At 37.7% G+C, this 19,854-nt stretch overlaps 1 protein-coding gene across 1 annotated transcript in view; it reads right to left on the reverse strand.

Moving 5' to 3' along the window:
• LOC311194088 (neuroserpin) overlaps positions 1-19,854 on the reverse strand; it is a 48,747-nt gene that overhangs the window by 28,091 nt on the left and 802 nt on the right. The window lies entirely within an intron of this gene.

Below are 19,854 nucleotides of genomic sequence, written 5' to 3' on the forward strand. Positions count from 1 at the left end.
CTTTCCTTGTAACAGCTTCTTGGAAAACAATTGCATTGCAAATCATTGCTAGCTACATGGGTTTGTCAGAATATTACTTTTGTTCTTGCTTGCAACAGTTCTCAGGGAAAAAGGCAACAGAACACTCGACAATGCAGTATCACTTCAGAAGCAGTGAAACACCTGTACCTCCAGATAAGACATTATTGCACAGTTGTACCTGTGCAGGTGTTATTTGGAAACTTTTACCACAAATTTCAAATAAAGGGTTTACCTAATACACATATTGGTTACTTGAACATCAACTCCACTCAATCTGACATTCCTACGTGATTCTTCTGGTGTTTCTGCTCTGGATATAAAGACATGCCTGTTTTTTGGGGGGCTTCTTTCCCTTTTGGACACTGTTCCATATGGGGTTTAAGTTTCTTGGAGCCATCATAAATGAAGGCACTCCACTCCTCTCTCTCTGATTCTTCTTATTTCTGTTACTTCCCTCACCTAGTATTTAAAATCACAAAAAAGATATCCCATATATATGCCATTCAGCAGTTACTTGCATTAAAGTCATGACTAGCTTAATTTGTGGGCAACTTTTGTATATAATATTTCAGACACCTTCTGTAAAGGTTTTATCAGTCCTAAAATTCAGCCCACCACATTTCCACATCAGGTCACAACCAGATCAGTCTAAAGGCAGCATTCCTGTTCATTTGCCCTGTGGCCAGCACAGATTCCTGTATATGGGCAGAAGGAACACAAGTTTAATAATGTTAGAAGAAAAATATTCATAGCCTAGATTAACTAACTATAGCTCTTGCCTTTCCCCAAGCATAAGGCTGGAATGACTAAGAGGAAGTAGAACAACATCGCCCCCTCACACCCACAAACTCTGAACTATTCAGTTTGTTACATATGCTTTCAGAAAAATGCAAAAGGGGCAAGCAACCTCTATAAGCCAAGATATTTTAAGAGATACCATATCAACAAACTCACAGTTCACAGACATGAAGTACCATGAATTCTGAAACAGTAAGAATTGGACTCTGTGTAGGAAGGTGCCAAAAATTCAATTAAGGTTGAATTCTAGTACCTTCTGCATGCCAGACAGGTTGAAAAAAGGGGTTATAACTTCCTTGTCTTTTACACCTTTCCATATTGAAGGTTTTATAAAGCAACTCATTTATGGCTCAAAAAACCTACAAAATAGAACTGTGATATATTGCCTTAGTTCCTCAGTACTCAGTGACTAAACTAAGATTAGTTGCCTTAAAGATTACTCTTGGCTACATGCAAGCTAAACACCAAAGGTGTGGGAAGCACAAACGAGAAAAAATGCTGATTCCTTCTGATCAGTGTATAAAAGAAAAGCAAGTGTGCTAACAGGACTGATTACACTCTCTCCTGTGAAGAAAAGCATCTGCAGGAACAGACAGAAATCTGGCAGAACAATTTTATAAAGCAAGAGATGAATTTACTTAGGGAGCAAGCCCTGCTAGTCAGAGGATAAAATAAACAACCCACTGTCTATCTACCTAGGTAGGAGCTGTGTGCCTCCTTCTTCCCCCTCAAACGCAACCAGAACTGTATGTTTGTGACAGATTAATTATGAAAGGATAGACAAGTTTGGTGAAATTCAGACACTACTGCTTTGCCAGTTAGTAAACATGACAATTGCCACAGGCCCCTTTACTCTAGATGATTTCTTGTTGGCAATCTTATCAAACAATATAATATCAAAGAGGGAGGGACTGCACAACTAGCAATAATAATTTATAAAATCAACAAAAATCTCCATTCAAAAAGAAACCAGAGAACACCAGTTGAGCAGTGGAGATGCAGTGAGCAGTTAACAAGATCATTAGCTGTTCAGCAGGACCAGGTCCTGGTTGTCATGGCTACCCTGAAGGATGTACAAAGGAGGTAGGTACACAGCCTAAGGAAGAGCTCTTGAACAGGTTTAGGCTTGCCTTGGGCACGCTACCCTGCAACAACTGGGGAACGTGGCTGCTACCACAAATCTCAAGATTTTTTACAAACCCACTCCATCAGTCTGTACTGCAAAACCGGGTGAGTAATTTTTTCAATCCTGTCTGCTTTGTCCAGGAATCCAACCTTCCAGTTTTTTGTTTAAAGATGGGACATCTCCAGCTAGCATTACTGCAGCAAGAAGTATTCTCCCACCTGGAGCACTGTGGTTTTACCTCTAGAAAACCCCACAGAAGGGACATGTTGCTTCTTCTCATCAGTTGCTTACTGTGCTCATCATCCTTTTCCTCCCAAGCATTCAGCCACTCACCCTGCAGCACAGGGAATGACAGTGCTCTGTGAAAGAAGGCTATAACCTGAGTTCACTTAACCTGAAAAATAATTTATTTTACGTAACAAGTGAAAGCAGGCAGGTATACAGGGGACAGCAGTGCAACGGCTAACCACCATAATCAAGCATCTAAATGGGAAATCTACATCCTACCAAGTGCTATAAGGCTCTACTTACACAATCCACTAGGGCATGCTTACACATGGAGTTGAGATACAGCAGAGCCTGCCTGAAGCTGATAGGAGGCAAATGAAAGCACAGTTTCTCAGAGGAACTGCTATGCAGTTCATGAAGTATTATTGCTTACAGCCAGAAGAATATACCCAAGGAAATGGGAAAATAACTAGATGCTCATAAAATGCTTTAACTTATGGCTACTGTGGACAGTGCAAGCAGTACATAAAGGTATCTTAAAAGTATTTTAGTTATTGGAAGTGGTGAAATTATACATGCCTTGATACCAGCAGGCACATAAATGCTAACTATGACACACATGACATTTAGCCAGAAAATCAACTCCTCCTTGTGAGGGTAAGCATTCACATTTCTGTGTTGGGGAAATAAATAAATTAATGAAAATCCCTAAAAAATGTTTATCCTTAGCTTATGCAAACATATGACCTTGTCAAACAGAGATTCTACAGACACATCTAAAATCATTAAATTTGTTTGAATCTGTTTCAAAGGCATGCAATGACATCCATATTTCAATCTGACCAAACATTAGTAATAAAGTTATGGGATTTTATCACCATCTGTCAATTATGGAGTCACTGCCTTCTGGAGCAGGAAACCTTGAGGTTAATTTCATCAGAAAGCAGCACAACAACAATATATCAGAGACTGGGGTATTTAAACCTCTAGTACCTAGTGACTGAGACAGAGAACAGTCATTCTATATGAAGCATTTGGACCACACTAAAACCTTGCTCTCCAACACACAACAAGGCTTTCCCCTCAGGATTCTTTATTTCTATTTTTCAAATAATCCCATAACACCAGCAGCCTCTAGAAAACCTGAAAGGAAAATGTTACACTGAAAACATTCATATTGACAATTTCTACCATTAAATCCCAAATGTTTTTAAACTTTCATGGAGCTTGGCACTGAGTCACTAACCTGCTGAGGCAATTATGCAAGCCAAAGTTGTCTTAATTGAGCTTCCTCAAGCATAATCCCTCAGCTCCAATTAAAAAATAAAAAGAGATGCAGTGAAGCCACGTCCAAAATACTTAAATTTGAATAGCCTAAGGCAAACATCTAAATCCATGTCTAGACAATTAAGAAAAGGTGGTCTTACTTCAAAAACTAATACTATAAGGCCTGCAACTGTATGGACCCACATACATTTTTCCCTATTTGTTTCTTCTGTCTAGAAGAAAAAAAAAACATACAAAACACTTTTAGACATTCCTTGGCAGAGAGCTTTTATTTGTGACAGCTACAATGTGCCCCACAAAACAAAAGCTACAAATAAAAAACACCAAATAAAAACAAGCACTTTGAAGGAGAAAATTTGAAGTATTAGAAAATTTGGGGATTCTAAAGACTCAGAATTTGGTGTATGCACATAACACTTCTGAGAAAGTCAGAACCTGACTGGGGAAGAGCTTCAAGGATAAAGATTGAAACATGACATTGGATCTCCTTTTGCCTTCCTATTCAGAAGTAAAATGGCTGTGATTCCTACAAGAACAGAGCAAGACATAGATAGAAAGGTCCATATAACTGCCTCAAAGTTGCCTTACCTAAGACCTAAGGGCCCAGCAGCCGGAACCTCCTCTTAAGAATGACTCCACTATGGAAAGAAAGACAATGTCTTGACACGGGAGTTGAAGCTGGTCTTAGAGGCTCTCAAGAACCTATTTTGATAAGTTCTATTTTGGGATTTTTTATTTTTATGGGTTTTTTTCCTCTTGAATGAGAAGGCCAATATAGTAATCCGCTCACAGTGCAACCATTTCGGGAAGATACCCCAGATGAGTTAGTAGCATTATTTTTGCTTTCTCAGATTTCCTTGTAGTGGTTTGGGAACGGAAGGGAGAGGAAGGGTGTGATCTTATTCTCTGGTAGTTATTTTCTATCAGAAGCAGCAGAGATGGCACACTGCAATCAGTTATTTTAGATACAAGAACACCTTCTTGCCTGCTCCTCAGCGTACTGCAGATTTCTTTACTTTCAATAAGTCGCATTTCTGTTATTTTCCTGTGAAATGTAGTTGATCAGCAAGCTCCCAGAAGCAAGCTCCCGACTATAATTTAATTAAAAGGGCAGTAGCTAAGTTTCACCATATGCAACTGCCAGATGCAATCACTGCAGTTTAAGTCTAAAGGCGACTTTACTGCATGTACTGGAGCATAGTTTTATAAGCGATGAAAGCTGTCACTTATGTCACAGACACTGCTGTAATGCATTATGATATTACAGTTTCAGCAGAACTAAAAAAATATTAATAATACATTTTGTGAAAGCATTTACAGCAAGTGAGTTCAGAATACAATGTTTCAAGTGCCATACAATTTTTCATGCAACTCCATAGTTACGCATAAGGTCACTTCAGATCTATTACATTAGACTATATACTTCGCCTGACATTATACAAGCTGTCTCAACTGACTTTAAGCCTTCAAAAGTTGTGAGGATGGAAGAACACAGCTAATTAGGGATAAACACAAGCAAAACAGGAGCCCTTCACTATTAAGTAATTCACAAGAATAGGCAATATTGCATCAAAAATACCTTAAAACTGTGTCTCTTTGGAGACTTCCTGAATGCATTTTAAAAGCTTATCAACCAACTCAGGAAAATTTTTAAGTGTCTAACAAAATCCAAGGAAGCATGGCAGTCCTTTAAATCATCCCCCAAATAACTACACAGACAAGGTCTATGTTAGATGTGAAACTGTTTCAGAAGTTTGAAACAAAGTTAAACCTTCAATACCATGTAATTCTTCAATACCTTGTTCAGCTTCCTTCATAAGGACATCAGAGAAAAAGTAAGTCAGGCAATGGATACAGCTATGTCAACAAGATGAGGAAAGTTAATTAAAATGTATCACAATTTCAGAAAAGGAATCTATCACTTCATAACCTGAATGCAAGTGTGACATACAAACCAGCCTGCTTTCTTACAAAATAACACTGGCTTCAGATTTGCAATCGACAGTGTTTAGGTACTGTCACTATTTCCAAGAGAGTTATTATTCACTTATGTTAACACTACTTGGATCAGAATTAGTTTCTTATAGTATAGTATACAGATGGTTTTAGGGAAAAAAAATAATAATCAATTAACCCTAGTATTAAAAGTAGCTGTTACACCCTGATTGATTACAAATGGCAATTCATCATTACAAGGATTGCTATTTACATTGCACAGACACGGTTTCTCTAATGCTTCTCAGCTTCAGAGTCCATTTCTGTACAGAAGATACAAGACCCCAGCAGCCACAGCCACTGGTGAGCTTCCAGCCAGCTACAATTACTCTTAGAAGCAACTGCATATATCAGACAGACTGTCCTGACAGCCAGCAACAGAGCTGTAGGAAATGCTGGCCCAAGCCGACTTTGGAGCGCAGCCGCATGCCAGCCGAGCTCCCCCAGCCATCCCGGCAGCGCTGGCACCTTCCGTGCTGGCAGCTGCTCCGGAGCCAGCCAGGGGACTGTGCTGGCAGAGGTGGCCAGGCCATTACCATACAGTTAATAGAGCTGTCCTGGCACAGCAGCTGAGGCTGGACAAGACCTTTAAAAGGCGGCTCTTGAAACCAGTTGAAAGAGCTATTTTGGCAAGCATGTTGAGCCTGAACAACAGAGGCACAGTTGATACAAAAATCAAAATGAAAACAGCCTGTAAAGTTGGTTTTGCATAAAAACTTCAGAGACAAAAGGATGAGAAAGAAAAGTCAGTCAGAGGATGTTTACTTCTGAACCAGTAAGATGGGAGGCGATGAAAAAGTGTATTTCATCAAACCCAGTAACTCAGATAAAAATTTAGCGCTACTGTGTAAGCTTCACCAGTTCAAATATTTCTCTAAGATAACAGCATAACAGCTGTTATGAGACTTCTCCCCCCCCCCCCCCCCCCCCCTCCCCCCGAAAAGCTACAGAACAATCTGGATGCAAAATTCAGCTAGTAGCAGGATTTTCCTCTCTATTCCATAAAATAGAAAACCCTTAACAAGACATATGATAAGAATTTCTTTTTTAAGTGAAGGGTGATGAACACTGATCTTCCCAAAGGAGTGAGAGGCATAGAAAGACGTAGAGAAGAAAATTAAACTTCTTCCTCTTGCCCTAAGGCCAATTCCAATCCTTGCCCCTTGGGCTTCAGCATCATTGCTATCTGCTCTGCTAGTAGTTTTCATATGTTTTTGAATATTTTCACTCATCTCTCTCATATCCATGATTTCTTGAACTCCATAACTCCAATTTTATATTGCTTTCACCTGAGCCCAGCTCTGCAAAAATGGAAAAAAAAAAAGAAAAAAGGAAAGCAACCAGGGCATCTGCCTGATTACAGACATGACTTGGTTACAGACACCAGTACGGGCAACCTATCAACTCATTGTATGTCAACAGGAAAAAAAAACAAACAAATAGCTAATATGGTATAGGAGACAGAATTCCCACTAAAATCCTTGCTTTTTTCTCCACATCATCCTTCAAGTCCTTCCTCTCTTTTGTTTCTTCATAAGCATCCATGAACATAACAGCTTAAGAAAAAAAAAAAGAAAAACAAAAAAGAAACAGTAGTAGCCTCATACTGTTCGAACTGGGTGTGCTGGCAGGATATGAAGACAAGAAGCAAATTCAGCGCCCTGCATGCATTACGGAAATTGTTCAGAGAGAATATTTGGAACAGCAGTAGTTTCAAGGGAAAAATGAGAAAGTTGGAAACAGAACAAAAAAGACAGAGAGGAAAAAAACCAATCCATGCTGTGCAGGTATCATATCCACAACAGAATATATTTAACAACCAAAGAAATACAGCTTAGGCAATTAAAGGTAAAATACAAGGCTTATTTTACTTCAGAAAAGGAGAAAAAAAAGAGAATATTCATATTTTTGTTCTAATAGTTTTGTTTATCCTGGCCTTGGAGCTGCTGATACATCCCTCTTGGCTCACCATGGACGAAACAGCTCAGTTTAGAGTCCAGTGTTCAAGCTGCGCCTGGAAGGTGGAATCTGGCCTTGAAGCGCACTTCTGTGGATCACTGTTCAAGCCTCATTGGTTTGTGTTTATGAGAACTGATGCTGTTCCAAGTATCCTCTCGATGATGAGCCATTTAAACACCACATGCAGGGAGCTGAATTTGTCTTAATCTTGCTTATTCTCCCACACAGAGAAGTTTGTATCATCTTAGATCTGACTCTAAATGCTAAAGCAATTCACATGAACAAGCGCAATCATGAAGTGCTGAGGAGACAGTCCACTTCTGTTGTTCACTGGCTTACATCTATACATTCTTTCTCTAGCTATATAAATACATTCATGGTATGTTTTACAGTGGTTTTTTAGTTAGTTTTGGGGTTTTGGGTTTGGTTTTGGCAGGATTTTTTTTAAAAAAAAAAAATTTAAAATGTGTTTGGTAACTTGAAAGCTCCAATACCTTACAGAAAGTAATCAGCTCATTTCCAACACCCAGAATGAAAAATGAGGGTTGAAATCTCATTGTCTCCCCCTCCCAAAAATAGAATACCTGTTTTCCAGCAGGTCCTAGATGTTTCATCTAGGATTTCCAATGGCAAGTTTAATATTAATTTTACCTTTTGTTAGAGAGACTATAATACTACTCCCACTTTTTTTATTATATGCTATGATTCATGCGCGTCTAGTGATTTACATTGGTGGGTAATACACACGTTCTTATTAAAAATTAGGTTAATCTTTTTTTTATTAGCGTGGCTCTGAGAACTAAATAGGCTAACCTGAATTCTTGTGCCTGTATATAAGATCCCAATTTTCAGGCCTTCCACAGGTTCTCTCATGGTTATATCTAAATTAAGTTGTTAAATAGGTAAGGTACCTCAAAGCAAAGAATTCTTAGACCCAGTTTGTACCAGTTCCATTAACACAGCCACAGGAGAGAAGATATACTAGATGTCTCAGCAGCAAAATCATTAACCAACAAGCAACCAGAATGGTGTGGTGCAACAGCACGCAAATTGTTGGACAAAGTGGGCACAATTTTTTAGTTCATCACAGAACAGTTATTTTGTTGGATCAAATACACCTCAGTGTGTAAATGGACAAAAAGCTTATCTTTAATTCCACAAAGAATCTGTTAATCCTTGAAGGAGAACAGAGATATCAACTTGTACACCTTGCAGAAGCTAGACTGTGTACCTTAGTCACCTCTATCTCATCATCACACAGAGCTTGTCACTGTGATACATGAAACACCATTTAAAATCATGGCTAGCTCACCTCTTAGCAGGAGAAAAGCAGGCAGAGCAGTAGAATTTCAAGGGGTAACATTACTTACAGTATGAAATTATCCACCTGAAATTATTTTTAAGGTAATTTCTTCTTTGTTCAAACTCATCCAAGATGGAAGATAAAGACCCTCTGAGTGAAGAGCAATGCTCAGAGATCTGTTGGTTTAGTAGTAACCTGCCCAGGTACAGGTGAAAGCAGCTCAACTCTATCAAGTGTCCAATCCTGTTTGACATTCAACAGCATGGATTTCATCATGGCTTAATGAGCAAACAAGCTGAGGCATCAGCTTCATGCTGGTGTTCATAAAAATATAGGGAAGCCAGTTGCAGCAAACACTGAACCTTAAACAGGACATGTCTTTTCTATCTCCCAAAGTCTGAACTGAATGAACCTATTAATAGTACCAGAATAAAAGTTCACTACACCTTTTTTTTTCCCCCCAATGCTAAGATGAAAAGCCACTTTTTAAACAAATCAGTCTTCAGTGCATATACAGTTGTAATATTTGCATGCTTACTGCAGCTACTAAATATAATAATGATGTCAAGCATGACCATGCACTTGCCTAGCTAAGTCTTAAATTTGTATCTCCATCTAGCCAGAAGTGAATAGCCTAACATTTGTTTTCCCATGATTCACAGGATTTCAGGAATTGTTACGATGTACTAGGAGGGACAATGAAAGGCCTAGTAAAGTAATGGATTAAGAAAATTCTCAGTAGAGCAAGACCTGAAAACACTTACCACAGCTGTAATTACAAGCCTGAATGACCACAGCTGATCCCTAACCTCAAATGCTGCCTACACTCCAACTCAGTGAGTCCACACTAGGGAAAAAAAATAAAAAAATTTACTGCAGCCTTATTAAACAAACATTTCCTTGTATTTGCTTTAAAGGTTCTACGAGTTTAACCTGTTCATATAGAAAGAGTCCAACCATGATGCTACAAAACTAGAGCACTAAGTACCTCAAAGTCCTCAGGTTGTTTAGATTTTCAGAGATCTCACCACTGTCTTTCTGCTGAATTGTTTCAAGAAGGGAACTGCAACCATATTCACTTGGTATTTGAAATCAGCATCTCACCACTCCCTCTAACAATCAATCACTGAGATTATTTTATCCAGGAATGCATGCTAGGATTTTTTCCCTGCAATGTCCTGACCAAACTGTGGATATCTCAGTGTTATTTATTTTATGGTATTTCTAATGAATGGTCAAAAAAGTCAAGCTGGTTACTGTGCAATAAAAGCTGGGCCTTTCAAAAACCAGAAGTGTTTTCCATGTCTAAGTCATTTTCTCCCAACCTGGGCTGTGATTCCAGTCCAGCTATGAATTCTTTAAATCAGGTGTGGATTTAAAAATTCAAGTTTTGCCAGTTTGGGGATGTTTTATTCCAGCCCCTATTTTTGATATCTGTTATAGATGGAAGGGGAAAAAAATAAAAAAGAAGAAAGCAAAAAGGTGTATAGACCTGCTCCCAGTCTATGTTCTATGCAAAATGAAGCAACTGTTAAGAGAAAACCCTCAAAAATCTCTTTTGGTTTAATGATTTTGGAATTCTTCAGCCAAGAAAGTAGGCAAGTTCAACTCACAGAATGATAGGAGTTGGAAGGGACCTCTGGAGATTGTCTAATCACCTCTGTCCTGTGTCAGGTGTAGAAGAAACACAGTAGTCACTAGTTTATGAGTTTTACAGCTGGCACATAAACCCCATTAAGAACAAAGTTTTGTTCACTATACATCTTAGCCTGAAAACATTTTCTTCCCTTTGCTTGAACAAATATTATAAAAATTCTGTGTGTTCAGCCTTTCAATCCATAGGAGAAGAAAATAAATTACCCAGCCCAATCATGCATTTAATGTCCCGTGGCCAAATCACTGTATGTCCACAGGAAGCATTAATAAACATGGCTTCTCTCACTTGATAAAAGTTGAAATCATCATTTTTTAGTAACTGAGGCCATCAGCAATATGATACCTCTCCTACCATATGAAACTGATGGCAAAGCCCATTTGAATTTCACTTAAATGCCAGTTTACTGTGTACCAACTCTCTTTTTGTTCCCATATATAATGTCAAAATGCAGGGCTGGATTTCTGGGAGTGTAGCACACCAGAGCTAATCTGAGAACAAACAGGACCAGCCAACCATGTAGTATAACAAGTTTTTACTCTGGTGTCTAAATGAAAGGTAAGCATTCCACAGTAAAAACTGCACAAACCAAAACCAACCTCCAGACATAGACAACCCCACTGAACACAAAAGACCTGTATACAATCACAGAATGGTTTGGGTTGGAATGATCCTTTGGGTTCAACCCTCATTGCCTGCCTGTTTTCAGAATTGCTACGTCTTAAAGACTATATGCAGAAATGGTCCACTTCACATTCCAGTTACAGAACACAGAAGCAGTATTTAACAAGATACCTCTATGGAACAGAAAGCACATGGCTGTTGATACAGGGGAAATTTAGAGATGGACTAGACATTTTATTTTCAAATATGAGGTACCTTGATCTGTAGAGTAATACAAAAAAATTGCCACTTGGTTTTTTGACCTCAGCAGCCTGATGTCTTTGTTACAGGTTATTGATATTCTGCTTTTGAACTGCTACAGAAATACCACCAAGCTGTCCGGTACCATTCAAACACTGACCTAGCTGCAGCTTTCTTGCTTTGAAGAAGGACAAAATAATAATCAATTGGTAAGTATCACTGTGGACTAGCAAACCCTAGTATTTCAATCATGGGTGAAAGTAGATTCCTCCAAAGGAAACAAAATCGATAACTTTTCTTGCCACCTCGACATGATATGATGGTATAATTAAACATATAAGCAAATTTTATTAATTCAATTACCTTCAGCTTAAGCCTTCCAACAAAATATACGTATCCTCATCCCTTGATATGCTCAGTTTGATACAGAACCATGCTATTAACGCATCAAGTACCAACTTAAAACATAGAATACAGGAAGGTCCAAATACCAACATATGCAGTAGTTTACAATCCCCATTTACATTGCTGGGTTTAATTATGTCATGATTTTTAAAGGCCATTTTTACCACATGAAGGGTACTACCAATATCACTATGTTGCTCCTTTTTACTAGAAACTTCAAAAACCAAAACAGTGGCTCATCCAGTATATGCACACAAGATAAACCCAAGGTCAAGTCCTACAATTTTAATAGATTTTCAGAGAAAAAAACCCTGATTTTTACTCAAAAACAAGCAAAAGATCACTTTCCCATAGAAACAGCTAATCTCAGGTGAATCTGTTTCAGAAGCTACAACACAACACTATGCAGGCCTAGAAATATTCTAAAACAATTTTTTAAAATGTACCAACAAGAAAAAGAAGTGATTTCCCTAAGCATTTCCATAGCTTGCATAAAGACATCAATTACCATAGCTTGTCGTCTAAATTAATGATTCACAGTGATGGTTTATTCATGCAAGTCGACCAGCTGAACATTATACTTTGACTCTGGGGAGAAAGGATAGCATGTCTTAATTAACTATATTTTGTATAAGCCAGAAGACAGTCAGAAAAATTGTATTTCTCTAGTCAAGCAGGTAAAATGTAAGATAATAATACTAGTTGTAATTTAAATAAGAAAACATCTTCAGTAGTCTCCATAATCCATATTTAAAGTGAACTAGCAAAAGCACGTTGCCTCAAGTGAGGTCTGTAGAGTTGCTCCAAATTGCTGTTTTCTTGAATTAACTGCCTTCAGATGTTCTCCATTTAAGCATGAAAAAGACATGGAAATTTCATGTAATATGTTGTTTCCTGTTGTATACACAAGAGTTCCTGTTTCAAAACAATACAAATTCAAGACAATGCTCAATTTTTCTATATGTGAATGTTATAATCTCAAGTATTTTCAAAATGAATTCTGTATTTCAAGAGCTTCATTGAACCTACGTAACATTTACGTGTTTGGTAAGTCTGTCGATGGTGTTTGTTACTTTGATCAATGTAGTGCAAAATACTACTACAATTCAAACAATATCTAGGATTTGCAATTGTTAGCTTTCAAAGTGTTATTCAATCATTGTACTGAAAGATTTACTAGATAAAAATGGGAAGTCTATGATAAATGTTGCCATTTATCCTTAGAGTAAGTAATATGAATGATCTAATATCTCTAAAAATCTATACCAAGCTGCTCTAGGACAGTAAAGACTGCCTAGTTGATGAATTGTATGACCACCTATTTGCTTACATGGCTGATATACAAAACATTAAGGTTGTTAAAAGTATTAATCACATTCAAATGGACCTTTACCTTTTAACGAACAGCCAGGTGCCTCATACTCATTACTGAATTTTATGAGTAGGAAGGGTCTGGTCTTATTTTATGTTAGAGAAACACAGGTTAAGATTAAATGACCTGTCCACTACCAATGGATCTAAAAAGAAGCAAGCTTTTTTCCCTTCTTCCTTTAAAACTAGCCTAACCTTCTACCGTCTCTGAGCTCCCAGGACAATCTTAGAGCATCTGAAAGAAAAATAATAAAAATTAGTTTTGTCCTTGATCTATTGGTGCTTCAGCAATATTTCTGGGGATTCTTCTAAAGCTGCACAATTCTTAAGGAATTAAGTAATACCTCAGCAATAGGATAGTTACATAGATAAGGATTAGGAAAGGACGGTGAGTATCAATTCAACTCGTCTCTACCAATCCTGAAATGCTGAACAGTTGGAACACATATTATCCTATGTCTGCCTCTTCAGGGCTTTCACTACAGGTAAAGATGATACCATGTCAGACCTAGCTCCTTGTAACAACTCTTATATATGGATTTGAATTTCTATTGCTCTCCTCTTCTATCACATACAGTATCCTGGCTTTCTTGGGGAGAAACATGCTTCCATTACTTCAAGAATTTGTTTTCATTGTGACCAAGTAAAAGGTTGTCACAAAATACCTAAAGAGTATTTTGCTATTTCTTTGTATAGGAAGACCTGCTATCAGCTATGACAAATTCACAAGTGTACTGGGTTTTGATATTGTAGGTACATTTTCCTCCCTCACATTTATGTAAAAAATGCCACTGGTAATTTTTCAAGCATCCCCTCAAGACAAATTTTACAGCCAATTTGTTTCTTACTCACTTTCATGGGTATCTTCTCTCCTTGCCCTGCTGCACCGTATCTCTCATAATTAGAGATTTCTGCTCACTTGTTTTTCTGATATTTGGGGTTTTTTGGTGTCTCCTCATAGATCCTAATATCCTGGTTTCTTTAGTACTTCAACACATGCATGATAGGAAAACCAGATGGAAACTGCCAGCTAGGATGATACCAAGTACCTTCCGTGCAAGTGCAGACTCCAAAAGCTTTAAAATCCACATGGGTTTTTGTGCTACCATGACATTTCCTATGCCTCAGAGATGCTGGGGAGGACTAATCAAAGGTACTGTCCCTATAGGAAATTCAGAATAAGTGTTGTTGTTGCATGCAGTGATCACACAGGTGACAATGAATTGCGGAGCTGTATTCAGGTATGCATGGAACTTCAGACCCGTCCCCAGGAAGAACAAGAACAGTTGCAGCTACAAAGCACCACAAACATTGATACAGGCTACTTAGTTTATCAGGCTTCATCCTTCTATTAAGAATGTTACCTCATGACTTGCTGATTTCCCTGATGCTCTTTACACACCTGACCAGCTTGAGTTTGTCAGATGAGGGTCTGGGGAGATGTAGAAGATATTCATCAGCCATTCTTTTGTCTCTGGCTTAAAAACCACCCAACCAACCTTCTAAAGAAAGCCAAAGCTAGTACTTGTCAGAGTTTTGCAGGCAAAAGTAGTTGTCAGAGTACAGGCAAGAGAATCAGGATCTTATTTTTCACATTAGACTATGGAGGTACAGCAGGCACATTAAGCAATAACCTAAGTCAATTCTGCCATCATAAACTCAAACATCCACTTCATCAAATATTATCTGAGCCCTTATTTTAGAAGTGTGGAGTCAGCTTTGGTTCTTTACTTTGTTGTTTGTTTTTTTTTTAAACAAACAAAACCCAACAGAAACACCTGCTGCTTGGAACATTACTATGAATAAACGATGTTACTTTAAAAAAAGAGGATTTTATGCACCATATGTAAGTGTACATGCTTTTAAAAACAAAATAGAATTACTACAGTGATTTAGAAGTCTATATCTAGTTTAATAAGAGACTAGTTTATTCCTCTTTAGAACTTCTAAGAATCATTAGACATCTTTCAACTCCCACTAATTACTTTGTTTTTGGCAGACAGTACTGTTTCCTCCTACTGTTTTTTTTTTAAAAAACTCTGAAATTAACAAGTCAATAAACTGACATATTTACAGTAAAAATAACTTAGCTTTCCTCTCTTCTTCCTCCCACTTCTCATATTTCTCTTTGCAGATGAAAAGGTTATTGTTCACCTACAGGCTTTACATACACTTTGGTATGTAAAAGCAATTTGGGTAGGGACCTAGGCATCTTTCCTTTACATCAACAGCATCTCAAGTTGAAGACCTGATATTACAGTAAGCAGTTTGTGTTGTCTTTGGTTTTGATTAATAGCTCTAAATAGTTTCGAAACTAAAGCAAATCCTTCTTTTGAAAAGCAAAAAAAAAAAAAATCTATCCAAGAAAGAAAACATAAGTTGCTTCAGTGAACTCCAATTGCTATGTGAAATACACAATCATTAAATGCTCTAAGAACTGCTTTAATTTAAATGTGGAAAGGAAAGCATTCGAAAAGGCCAGTTTTAGTGTACCAATTAAAAAGATGGCTTAAATCTTTAAACCTATTTTCTTTCTAAATACAACTTATATAACTGAGATGTATGGGGAAAACTGGGGCAGTTACTTCAAAGAAACAGTTACTGCAAAACAGTCTTTCACTACACTGTCAAGGAAGGAGGCACTCTCCAGTGGCTAAGTGATGGTGAGGAGTTCAGACAGGCTGTCTTTGGCAAAGTATCCATGCTCCTAACATTACCTTTACATGACAAGGTCAGTTATAAAAATTGTGTTGAAAAGTAGATGTCCAAGTTATCCAGCTTACTCCAAACTTCTACAGCAAAATCAAGGGCTGGAATGGCATCACGGCTTAAAAAGGACCAGATGCAAAATGCAACTAGTGAGCAAGTGTTATCTTATTGCAAAGGTAATGAAAGTGCTTGCTTCCCTGCGGTATCTGAGCAAAATTGTTGAAATTCAGTCAGAATTCCAAAAGCAAAACAATGCCTTAAATAACTTGTTCAAAAAAGTTAGAAGGGAAATGATGGTAGTTCTCTTTTCTTAGATGAGGAAGTCCCCTAAACACACTGTGCATACAGAAACACAGACAACAAAAATAAGATGAAAACAGATGAGCGGAAGAACTGAAGTTCTTCTGAGGTTTGGAGAGATCATTCCTAGCTAAAAAGTTTTGTATATTTAAGAAATCCTACTGTATACAAGGTACAGTTTCGGTTTCATCTCCGACAGAATTACCTTTCTAGAAGCAGCCAAATGTCCATTAGCTCCATCACGTCATCACAAGTTTAGACTTGTCGGACATACACAGCAGATGACAAAGTTTATATAATTAAGCAATTACTTGTTTAGATGCAATGGTAATGGTGAAAGACTGTGGGGCTGAAGTACATAAAGAAGCAGAAAGCTATCTTCCAATTAACAGGCTAGCTATTCATTTAAAACTGCATAGAGCCACAATGTTTTAACTTTCTTCTTCTAGAAAGCGTATTCTCATTATTGATTCATCCAGAAAGAATCCTCTCAGGGTCTGAAAAAATATTTCTCAAGAATTATCATAACATTTAAATGCTCAACTAAACCAAAAATCCTTTACATCACAGGAGGTCAAATCTTATTAACCTAAAAGCCAGACACATATTTAACTCATTAGCTTGTATCAACAAGAAAATTTTCTCTTTTCCCATCTCATAGCTACTGCTGCTTTGCAATGACTCTAAAAGACCGAAAAGGAAGCGGATACCACACGCAGCTTTTATCACATTAGCCACAGTCTGCAGTTTTCATAATCATTAGCTTTGAAGTATATTAAACAAAGCAGAACATAACCTTACAGTTGATATTTTAATCACACCACCTAAGAATAATTTTCCATCATATATGCTTTATTAAGGCCACCAGACGATGCTATTCAGAACTACCCAAAACACAAACAGGCAGAAAAGAACACTACTGCTGCACAGCTGAAGGCAGCCAGGTGGTGACCACAGTACAAGGAGGGACTCTGCCTTTAAATGAGGAGCCACCAGACCAGTTCCAACGTGTACCTTCGATTTTGGCCAGGGTGAGGGATAAACAAGAAGCAGAACATGTGCGAGACTCCAAAGAAAAAGAAATGGATGCTATTAGTGTTAAAATAATGCGGTGTAGTGTAGCCTTACTTATTAAGAGAGTTTTGGGGAGAGAAAGTGAAAAAGGTGACATAGCATTCTTTCAGTGATGTCAGGAAACTGAAGAGCTTTCATACAGGCTTTCATCCTACATGAATTCTTACAGTACTATGCTATTACAGACCTTTTCTAACATAAACCCCCTTTCTAATGACGTACTAACCTATTCACAGTAGTAACAAAAAAATAAAATCCTAATGTTTTTGATGCAGTTTACCTACATTCCTGTAATTTCATACAGCATTAAATACAAAGTACAGAGGGAAAATAACCCCAAAACTTTACTCATTATGTGTTGTATTCATGCTTGTTTGTTTTGAAGTAGACAGTTTCATTATCTCCAGCACAATTTTATAAAGAAATTTAAAGAAAATACGTTGTTCTGTCAAGTTAATAATTTGAGATTCAGAGAGAATTCCCTTTCCTCCTGCAGGAATGCATACTACATTATTACCACCCCAAGTTCCACTAAGCTTTTATCATCCAGTTCACAAGACTTAAAAGACACAAATTAACCCCAAAAGAAAAATCCAAATTTAACTACTGTGGTCTTTCACATATTTGAGGAAAAATACAAAGTTATCACTAATCACAGATGACTATATAGATGTCTTTCCCATCCGCCCATTACACTGATGTGTACCCAGAGATACTACGTCAGAGATATGCAAGGGTACATAAAGAAAACGAGGCATTAATCTTAAAGCCATGCTTATACACTAATTTGAAACATTATTTTGAACACACAACATAATGAAGATGAGGACAGACTAAAGACCAAATGTAGGACAGACACACATGAGTTCAATTCAGTCTGATTATGTTTTAGAGACACAGAATAGCATATTGCCTACACAGAACATGGATTATCAGAAATTATGGTAAAACGTATTCAGCTGCATCAAAAAGGATGATGAGCAGCCAAACAATAAATTTGAAATTGAGAAAAAACAATAAATACATCAGTTGAATATAACTTTAAAGAACCAAGAGTAGTGAGATCTTTATAGGAAGAACCTACTGGCACTAACTCCTCTCCACTGCTACATTTTATAATACAATAAGACATTGAATTATGCTACAAGTAAACAGGTGACAGATCTACAGAACAAATTGCAAAAAAGTTATTACAATCATGTAGAGTTCACAGAGACATGTTCCTAGAACTCTGCTGAAGTACACATGAATATATACACACTCTTCCACATGAAGAAGCAACAAGTCTACAGAAGGAGCACAGAAGCACACCACACCAGCACACTCCCACATGAAGTGAGTCAGTTAACAATTCAGAGGTGCATTAAACCCAGGCCAGTTTTGGCACCAATTTGAGCCAGCAGCACTGTAGTCAAGGTGTTCCGTAGGCGAAAGGCAGGGAATAGAGAGTAGTTTCAACAATGAATATTAAAGTATACATGTGGCAACTTTGTGAATACTTTTACATATGGGTGAACAAATAGCTCACTGAAAATAATAGATGGGGAAACAGAGTTTGGGTTTTAAAATTTACTTTATCTCAAACTTGACTAGAGAATATGGATACATAGGATGGACAGTCCTGTAAACATAAATTTTGGAACTCATTACTGCATTTAACAGCAAACTTAACATTGCCACAAGCCTTGTATTACCTCTTAAATTGCCCTGTGTAATTCTGCAGACAACCCACACCCTAAAGAAAAATCCAACAACCCATCTCCTTCCCTACCTCACAATTATTCCTTGTCATAACCAACTAAGCCACAACAATTCTGAAAAACGTAATAGGCATGAAAATAGGAAAATATGACACTGGTCTGAGATTTCAGTGCTAAAAAACCCAAGCACACAGACAGAATTTGGAAAAGTACACAAAACTGAAGGAAGACAATAGCGTAGTCTCTTTTAACTGTCAGCACCAGTAGGACTGCAGCTTTACTTTAAAACGTTTTGAATGAAATGATAGACTACCACAGACATGTATTTGGCTTGATCAATGCTATGATATTTTGCTAAACACCTCTCACCTATGCAGAATGACATCATTTTCCATTAGCCTGAAGTCTACTGATCACATCAAAAATGATGAGACAAGAATTGGGGAAGGAGGAAAAGGAGGTGATGAACGATAACACAATTCATACACCCTATACAAGTTCTAAGTAGCCCTTTAACACCAAGATGCGTGGACTATTTGATAGATACAGGAGTGATCACACATACAACTGATTAAAACAAAATGAGGTGGTGCAGGGAGAAGAAAATTCAGTACACACAATAAAGCATAACAATGCAGGTGCTTTTTTTTTCTCTCTCTTTTACCCACTATTCTTGATCATTTACATGAAAGTTATAGGATATATGTACACACACCAACATGATCTGCCTGTTTCCACAGACACACAATCTTTCTGCTTTGCCAATTCACTGCTGCAAGAAGTTACAGCCCGTGCTTGACAAGTTTAATAATTCACCTATCAATTCACACGTTCCCATTGGAACCCATGTATCTTACTATTTCCCTATCGAAGCACCAGAAACGCAGATACAAGCCCAAAACTGAGGTGCTACTTCAGCAATAGCTAATGTTAAACATCATTCAAACCTTGAAACCTTAAAACTCTGTAGTAACGCCCTTGCCTCGACAAACAACATGCAAGTTTACTTGAAGTTCCTTAATAGCCGGCAGGCAAAACGCCCCGCACGCACAGAGGCTGC

The sequence above is a fragment of the Gallinula chloropus genome (genome assembly GCF_964237585.1).
Source record: "Gallinula chloropus genome assembly, chromosome: 8".
NCBI lineage: Eukaryota > Metazoa > Chordata > Aves > Gruiformes > Rallidae > Gallinula > Gallinula chloropus.